The sequence below is a fragment of the Schistocerca americana genome, chromosome 9 (genome assembly GCF_021461395.2).
Source record: "Schistocerca americana isolate TAMUIC-IGC-003095 chromosome 9, iqSchAmer2.1, whole genome shotgun sequence".
In the NCBI taxonomy this organism is placed as follows: Eukaryota; Metazoa; Arthropoda; class Insecta; order Orthoptera; family Acrididae; genus Schistocerca; species Schistocerca americana.
The window spans coordinates 124,255,693-124,265,884 of NC_060127.1; positions in this window are offsets into that span (position 1 = coordinate 124,255,693).

Consider the following 10,192-nt stretch of genomic DNA (forward strand, 5'->3'; position numbering starts at 1 on the left):
CCAGTAATGTGTCTTGCTGAGGTATTGTTCAAAGTATTCATGTAGGCTACTTATTTGCCATTGAATGGTGCGGGGTTGAAAACCTTGTATCCGAGTCTGTCTTGTACTGCCTCAGACCAGTATTTGACAAGGAAAGCTCATTCATATTGTGTGCAAGTGCTGCAACGTTTGGCCATTTCAGTTGCAAAAAAAAAAAATGGGTCTGAGCACTATGGGACTTAACTACTGTGGTTATCAGTCCCCTAGAACTTAGAACTACTTAAACCTAACTAACCTAAGGACATCACACACATCCATGCCCGAGGCAGGATTCGAACCTGCAACCGTAGCATTTCAGCTGCCCATGAAAGTACATTACCTCGTGTATATTCCACAACAAATCTGATTTTCTGTGTTTCTGTCCAGTTGCATGGAAATACATGACAAAAAGCACTGATAAAAACTACCTGATTCTTTCTTTTACGTTTGGTAGTGAATGTAGGAAACTGTCGATGTCTCAGCAAACCTTCATCTGCAAAAAATTGTTGATAGACATGTGGCATTTTCGGTCATATTTATGTTGTTATTGTAGTTACCTGTAATTCCAGTTGGTAATTGCTCAGGTGTTGGAGTTGTGGTTAAGTTTACATTTTGCGCTATACAACTGTCACTGGTACCTGCTATAGGACATGATTTGCAAATAAATACTGACAGGTTGTGGTGCTCCCTAGCCTGTGCCTTATTTACATGATTATTGCGAGATCTGGTAATATTTTCTTCTAAAAGATTGCCGATCCTACTTTCCGTGGCTTATGGGTTAATGTTTACCTTGCTCACTTTCATTTTATTTTTTCTGAATAGCTTTTTCTCCTACATCTATGTATAACTTACATTCTGTTACTAACTAATGTGCAGAAGTCCTTTAATTGGTAGGAACATTTTGTATGATATGATTCTTCTGTAATTAGTAAATGTTGAAATAATAATCCATTTTTTGAGACCAGTACAAAGAAGAAAGTGAGTAACACTACAAAGGACGTAATGATACTTATGTGAAATCGCAACTGCAATGTCATTATGGAGGACAATAGGGAGGTTAACAACAATGGGGAAGTTGACGATGAGGGGGAGGTTAATGGAAACTTGCAAAACAGCATAGATATTATTGATAATAATGTAGTTGATCGAGACAATGAAATCGAAGAGGATAGTGATCACAGCAGGGCCGGTGCAAGGCACGTGCGAAACTTGCGGCCATATGGGGCAGCAAATCTGCTGCCCCAGAGGCGGTGGCTTCGGGAATTGTAGCATGGTGCCTCGAGTACCTGCCGGGTGCCCCTGTTTAACAAGGGGAGGGAGGTGGACTAATTTCTTCCTCGCCACTGTGGCAGGACCGTCGTGTTTACGCTGGAGGAACACAGAGGGGGAAGCAGTTTGGTGTACATGCCAATATTTTTATGAGTGGAGCGCTGCCAGCCAGTTATGCGCCGTGCATTTACTCACAATTAATTTTGCAGAAGACGAAATCTAAGTTGGAAATTTGAATGCAGTGTTTGATACTGCAGTTACATGTTAAGCCTTAAGCAATTTTGCTAAACCCTTCAATAGCAGTTTCCGAGTGTTTTATTCTTCCTACATTATGAAAAAAAAATGGTTGAGCATTGCTACAGTTAAAGACGTCCAACACCTACAATGGCTAGAAGTATTCAGAATGGGTAAATATGCTGTGAGTGATTACAATGGATAAAGACATTGCTAATAAGCCTGGCATAAGTTGGGTTTCGACGTATTTTTGAAAATTTTTGCTAACCGTTTCTGACTGATAGACGTTTTGGTTTTTGAGCCATGAAACACCTGTCTCCGCATGCAACAATTAAACCCTGACCGACACTTTTGTTTGACAATACTACTCGCACACTATCACTTTGCCAACATTTATTTACTGTATAATGCGTGTGAATCCGCGTTTCATCTTAGTAAACTACTGGTCGCTTTGATTCTGATGAAAACCTGAGAAAGTTGGTCTTTTAGCTACAATGCCCTCTCATCCACACAAAACAAGATGTTAATTTTGACACCTTCTAAAACGAAAATCCATAGACAAAACATTGCTTCTAAGGGTTTCCTTGCTAGCTTTAAAGCTCATTTCTGTTTGACATAAGTTGTGCAGCTTTCTCAAAGTTCGTATTTCTTTCTATTGTTCCTAACACCATAGAAATTGCTGCCTGATAATACATTTATCCGTATCATCGGTGACATACTTATTGTGAGCTTCTTGCTTCTTCTTCTTCTTCTTCTTCTTGGGCGCTAGTTTAACCATAGCCTCGCTGTATGTCGTCATGTGACCTGCCACATCACCACCTCGCCTTTCCAGGTAATAGGTATTGTTGTGTTCTCTGCAACAAAAACTACAGAATTCGTTACGGTAGTTGGCAGAGGGAGTCAGGACTGGTCAGAAGCACTTTCATTGCATTTCGTAAGAACAGAAAAATTTGTGTGTCTGAATTTCTTGCAGTTTGGGATGTAATAGGTAAATGCTTTTCATGTAACGTACAATTAGTATTGTGCATGCACGTTACTCATAAGTTAGAATTTTTCTCCTTCAAGATTGGACAAAGGCAAAATTTATTTTTCTTATGATCTGTTACTTCAAAAATTGACAAGTCAGCAAATAAGCACGCGTCGTCCCAATAGCCAGAATGAAAATAAAAGTGAAGAAAAGTGAAGTAATATGGCAATGACTAATTTGTTACCCCTTATTCCATGATCAGACAGGAAAGAATTGACACCTGGAAATTTCGACAGATGTCGAGTGTCAGTTCTTTGAAATGAAAAACTGCAGTGCAGTGAGTTGTTATTATGTTACTCCATCTCCTTATTCTTCCTCTCTCCATTGTCTTCTGCCCCACCTGACCATTTCACCTGCGTCTGTAGTGAAATTCGGCCTGAAATTCAATTTCACATGGCTCAATTCTTATGACTTCGTCTCCTGAACAATGTATCCTACAGTAATATAATTTTCCGTTTACGTGCAGTGGAATATCAGGAAATTGTCTGTGAAGTGTTGCAAATAAAGTTAGTATACTGACAACAGTTAGATTCACATAATTGTTCCTTACAGGCTGGATCGGAACACGTCCAATGGTAGAAAAAGACTGTCTTGCAGTGAATATAAGAAAAGATGGGCGCTGAAGGAAGATGACGATAAGAAGCAAAAGGATGCACTACAACAATATTTCAAGCCAAAGAGAGAATGACCTAGCAGCAGCGAGGGTGGAAAAATAGATCCTGACCAGAAAGTTGATGAAGACAGTACTGCAATGCTGACAGTGGGCCATCCGCAACATGTTCAATACACCTCATCTGGACTCAAGACCTGCTTTGTGACGAAAGCTCCGAGATTGAAACATCAGGCAGAACTGACATTAGGCGACCTGATTCGAAAAATACCAGAGAACTATCAGCCGAGGTACTCACCACCAGAGAAGGGATTGAAAGTGAGCCTAAACTGGAAGACGCAATTGACTCAGATCCCAGGAGATGGCCGGAAATTATTACCAACTGCATTCAAATGACTTTGGTCATGCGAGGTCCTTCCAAGCACATTAAGGAAGCTGACGAATATCCTAAAAACGTGGACAACCGACATGTCAGCCCTGTGCACTACAGCTATTCTTTGAAGAATTTAGAAGAAGGGGATAGACATTGGTTGGTGTACTCAAAGAGCAAGGATGCTAAGTTCTGCTTTTGTTGCAAACTTTTTTGTCATCTACAGTAATAATTGCAAAGAACGGTATAAGTGACTGGCAGAGCCTTGCTTCGTATCTAGAAAGTCACAGGAAGTCTACCCATCATTTGCATTCACATAAAAAGTGGATCATCTTTTCTGAGGGACTGAAAAAGTCACGAACTGTCGACGCCCATCATCAAAGGCTTCTGAATACTGAAAGCGACCATTAGAAAAATGTTCTTGAGCGCTTAAGAACAATAATTCATTTCCTGGGTCTGCCATGTCTGCCTTTGAGAGGAAGTACAGATACACTCTTTCAGCCTGCTGTTTCCATGTTTTCGACAGTGAAAAGCTTGTATGACGTCTTCTCGTCCTCCGTTTGACGTTGAGATGTCTTGAAGAATTATCTACCTAACCTGTCACTGAAGCCACTGAGTGATACTATGGGGGAAAATCGCACTGATGCTCTTACTCCCCTGACATTTCAAATTGGAGGCATTTATGATGCACTGGTTCAGATATCAGAAGAATTCGATGGCATGACCATTCACGAAGCAACTTCACTTGCAAATCAAATAAAAAAATTACACCTTTCTCACTTCCTGGTAATCTGGTACGACATTCTGCTTCACGTCAGTGTAGTCAGTAAGATCCTCCAGACCATTTACATAAATGTTCCTGATGCCGTGAATGCTTGAAAAAATGAAAGCATATTTTGAGACCTGCAGAACAGAAGAAAAGTTTGTGTCTTTTTTGACGGATTCCAAAGAATTAGCTACAGAATTAGAGCTAGAAGATCTAACATTACCACGGATGAGTGTTTCCCAGCAACAAAGTAAGAAGCCAATACACTTTACCTATGAAGGAAGGGATGAGGCAATACATGACCCGATAAGACGTTACAAGATTGAATTCTACCATTATCTTTTTGATGTAGTAACCACATCTTCGGATGAGAGATTCAATCAACTGAAATCTCATTGTGATATTTTGATTTTCTCTACGACATCGCTGAGCTGAAGACTGCACCTCCTGACAGCCTGGACACGAAGTGTAGAAATCTCTCAGCGATTTTGGGAGATCATGAGTCAAGCGCCATTAATTCACTGGAGTTGCGGGAAGGAGAACTAAAAGTGCCTTCAACATTGCTGAAACCTGGAATAGGTCCAAAAGACACTGAAGTTTATAGGAGGACATAATTTTTGCCCTTGTGTTAACATTGCTCTGAGAATTCTCTTAACACTGCCTGTGACAGTTGGGAGTGGAGAGAGGAGTTTCTCAAAACTGAAATTGATAAAGACATATCTCCGATCAACGATGAACCAAACTTGTTTGAATGATCTTGCAACAATATCAATTGAGCACAAGCTTGCAGAGGACTTAAATTACACAGATAGTGCGAAAGAGTTTGCACTAGCAAAAGCCGGGAAGGTTCGATTTGTCTAGTATTTTTTTAAATTTTCATATGACAAGTGTCTTTGTTATTTACTATGTTGTTTCTTATTTTGTTCAACATTGTAAATATTAATGTTCAAACCAAATTATTGTCACATGGTAAATATATTTTGTTTTCCACTGAATGCATTATGTATTCACAACCATTGAAAAATGTTTATTTACATTAATTGTAAGTTCATGCCATGCCGGATTAGCCGAGTGGTCTAAGGCACTGAAGTCATGGACTGTGCAGCAGGTCCCGGCTGAGGTTTGAGTCGTCCCTCGGGCATGGGTGTGTGTGTTTGTCCTTAGGATAATTTAGGTTAAGTAGTGTGCAAGCTTAGTGACTGATGACCTTAGCAGTTAAGTCCTATAAGACTTCACACACATTTGAACATGTTTGTAAATTCACAATGCTTATTAAAATTAGCTAGATTTCTTCAATCAGTTGTGACCCCATTTTTGAGCTGGTACCCAGCGACTGTTTTGTACAAATCTGTAGAGAATGTCACCAATTAGTCACAATTCTTGTTTTTATTTTCCACATCTACATAGATTTTGGGCACAGTGTGGCTATTGTCAATGCTCTGAGTTATGTTTACACCTATACCGTCATGCTGAACGTAACCGTCAACATTGAGATAGATTGCTGAATCTCCTACAGATTTCCTTAAATAAAATTTTACAGAACATTTGTGGGAAAAAAAAAAAAAAAAAAAAAAAGTGGGGGGGGGGGGGGGGGGGGGCAATTAAGCAGCTCACACGGGGTGGCACTTGGGCTTCCGCCGGCCCTGGATCATGGTAGTGGATGTTCACCCTTTCGTGGATTTGAACCTAATGTATCAGCCTTGGATAGGTAAGTTCAACTTATGGAAGAAAAAAAAGATCAATCAAAGAACAGAAAAAGGCAATTTAAAAATCGTTTGATGAACAAAAATGGTCAATTGACGAGCATAGAATCACTCTTGATCAAAAGGTTGATTTGATCGATAGAAAATTAAGCAAGTATGAACCCAGATTTGCGAGACAAAAGAGAGTTGACAGATGTTGAGAAAAAGTAGACGAGAATACCAAAACTGTGTCGACTATAGAAGGGAAAATTATTGTACCTTAAAACAGGAATACCAAAAATTCAAAGAGAGGCTAGATTCCGTGGAAAATTTCGAAAAAGTTGCTACTGTAGAAGTGTTAAAATTGGAAAAGGTCAACAAAGATTTCGTAAAGAAGTTCACAGAAACTGACCAAAATTTCACTAAAACTGCAAATGAGAATTTCGCAGAGTTAAAAGAGGAAGGCAATTGTTTAGGCGAAATTTCGAACTTCAAATCTAAATTTCAAGAAATAGAAGACTCCGTTGCTGTGAAATCTTTCTGTAGTTACAGTCCAATGTGGAACAATGTTAACATAAAACCATTTTGAGGGGAGGGAAATACACATCCAGTTGATTTCATGTACCAGATAAAAGACAATTTCAATGATAAAATGAGCGATAATCTGAAAATTAAATTTTTTAAAAAGTTTTTACATGGGCGAACCAAGCAATCAAACCCGAAATGTCGTTTAATTAAGTAGAACGAGCTTTAATGAACAAATTCTGGTCAGAAACTAAAACAAACCAGAATTAAGTCAGAATTTTTGATTGGGCCAAATTTCAAACCGGGTAGTGGACACATGAAAACCTTTTGTGAACAACAGTTAAGAACTTTAGTACATCTTGATAAACCACTCAATGAAATGATCCAAATAGACGCATTAAAACTTAGATTGCTGAGCAGGGTAGAGTGGAGTCTCGTCTACGGACCTGATGATACAATTTAACAATTTCTTAGATATATAGATAAACTGGATTTAGCATGGGAGAGAAATGACATCTGTCATGACAGACCTGATGATAGCAGAAATAACAATAACAGTTTTCAATGATCATTTCAATAGCAGATTCAGAAATGATGACAGAAGAAATGGAGAAAGGAATGATATGCAGAGACCTGAGAATAGGAATTTCAAACCAAGAAATAGGCAGTGGGGACAAAATCAGGGAAAGAACACCAACAATTTTGAAAATAGAAGAAATGATCTGATAAGCTAAGACCTGCCCCTTTTGTAGCCTGGCGAAATGGGGCAAATAGACATGGGAATTACAATCAGGCACATTGCAGTAATTTCAGAAGGGTAAGGGGCAGAACAAATAGGACATACCAAAATTTTGTACCCAGAATACAACCTGAAGTGAATAGAATGACGTTTGATAGGGAATTTTGGGAAAATGTTTTATCTGAAAACAAAGATGAACAAAATGGTAAAATATCTGAATTAGAAGGACAAATTTCTTTAACAGTAGTAATGCAGTAGTAATTGCTGATTGTGATGAGAACAGATCTGATGAGTTTGGTTTAGTGAGAATGTTGAGTGACTGTGAAATGAGCTGTATCTGTGGAAGCTGATGTTCATGTGCTTGGTAATGGAAATGAGAATGACAGTAATTCCAGATGAATTTGCAGTAGATAATAGACAGGAAAATGAGGATGTGGTAGACCAGAGTAGTGACAGTGCTGAGGTTGTTGAAGTGTGTGAAGAGTGAAATGTGTTTGATGTTGAAAATAATATTAAGTGTGATGATAATGTTTCTGATGAGAATGTTTCAGATGATGATGATGATTATGATGATTATTTTACTTACAGAATTAGTTGGGATGGTATATGTAGAAGTTGATGATTTGATGCTGAATGACTCTGCAAATTCAGATGTGTGTTCAAGTAATGAGTTAGAAAGCAGTAGAGCAGTGCCTGATAGATTAATGTTACCAGTTGATGTTAGTGATGATGTATCTGAATGTGTTTGTGAAAATGGAAAAGATCTAATTAGTGATAGAGTACTGAGTGTAGTCAATGACTATAGTAACAAATGTCAGTATGGTGATCAAAAGTATAAGGTCTTAAGTGAAATTTGTCAAAGTGTGTACTCAGATGATAAAATTGTCATGAAAAATATGGAACAGTCTCCAGGTGGTAATATGATTAGTAAATGACTTTGAAATTAGAAAAACGTAAGTTTGCAATGAAACAATCACAATTTCTTGGCCAGTGCATAAATGAAAAAGGGATTTTGCCTGATGGAGAAAAGACTGAGGCCATTGCAAAATTCCCAAAACCTAGAAAAACAAAAAGATTTAAAGTCTTATTTTGGATTAGTAAACTTTTATCAAAAATATGTAAAAACACAGGCACTTTATGCACCACGCTTGAACAACCTGTTAAGAAAAAAATGCAGCGTGGGATTGGTCTGATGAATGCCAGAAAGTGAAATCCTCCACAGACCTGATTTATCTTTACCATTTTGTTTGATGACAGACAGTTGTGAGTATCGACTGGGGGTACATTTATTCCAAGAAAAAGAAATGAATGGGAAAATTGAACATAATTCTGTAGCATTTGCAAGCAGAACCTTACAGGAACATGAGAGAAATTACATAACTGAAAAGGAACTTTTGGCAATTGTATGGGGATTCAAAAAATTTAAAAATTATTTGTTTGGGCATGATGTCAAAGTTTATACAGATCATAAAGCATTAACTTACTTACAAGAGTGTAAATTGTATCATGGGAGAATTACTGGGTGGTCATGTTCTTACAGCAGTTTAAATACACAGTTCATTTTATAAAAGGTAAGGAAAATGTCATCGCTGATGCCCTATCAAGAATGCCAGTGGGGAATGAAAATGATAATGGAAACAATAGTCAGGAGGGAGAGTTTAAAATAATGTATTCTAAAGATGTCAAAAAGGAAAGTGAAATTAGAAAAATCTAATCAATTGAGAAGATATCAAAATGGTGGTTATCAGTGGAAGCTTGTTAAGTTATTTCAGGAAGAAAGGTCATGAGAAAGTACAAATGTATTATCAGGTCTTCAAAGGTATTCTGTTTTATAGACACAGCACAGATAGTGATGCCTGGAAAGTTTGCTGGCCAGATTCTCACATAAATACTTCGATAAAGTACACACATAGAAGTTTAGGACACTGTGGCGCATTGCAATTTTTGTACGAGAGTGTATATATTTTCATAATATGTCCAGGAGAGTTAGGACCTTGCTCGCCTACTGTGAGAGATGTCAAGGAAGAAAAGTTAGTAACAAAACCAACAAGGGACTTTTACAAAATGTGGTACCACATAAATAGTTGGATTTGATAGGGATAGATTTGTATGGTCAACTTCCAAGAGCTAAACGGGGATTTCAGTATACTTTCGTCATCGTAGATTTGTTTTCTAAATATGCGAAATTTTATCCTTTAAAGAAAGCAACTTGTAAGAAAATAGCTTCTACATTTGTAAAGGGCTACTTCATTAATGTGAGTACACCTAAGGGTCTTTTATCTGACAATGGGAGCCAATTTACTCCAAAATTTTGGAAGGAATTTGTAGAAGAACATAACACCAGAAATATCTTAAGATCATCCTATTCACCCAAATGCAACCCAACTGAAAGGTACATGATGCAAATTGATAGATTATGTAGAATTTGCTTTCAGAAAGATCACAAAAATTGGTTACGTTATTTTAATGAATTTGAAGACATTATGAATAGCCTACAAGATACTACCACATGATACTCTCCTTATGAGATCATGTTTGACCAAAAACTTCCTTACCTAATCAAAGAACTTATTGAGTTTCCAGCTTGTAAAAGTGTAACAGCAGCTGAAAGAGAGGAGACATTTAGAAGAACTATAAAAGATTATAATGAAAAAAGAAAGAAATGACATGACAAACAGATAAAAATACACATATTTCAAAGTTGGGGATCTAGTTTTGACACAAATGTACACCAAATCTAAAGCACTAAATAGAGAAATAAAGAAATCTTTTGATATTTATATAGGACAATTTGAAATTGTTGTAAACCAGCACCAAATGCTTATAGACTTGTTTATCCTACGTAAAAAATATTATTTGGACTCAGGAATGTTATGCACCTGAAATTATAGAAACAGCCTTAATCACTAACGTAACATCACAAGAATTCTCTTTCCTCAGGAGGTTGCAAGC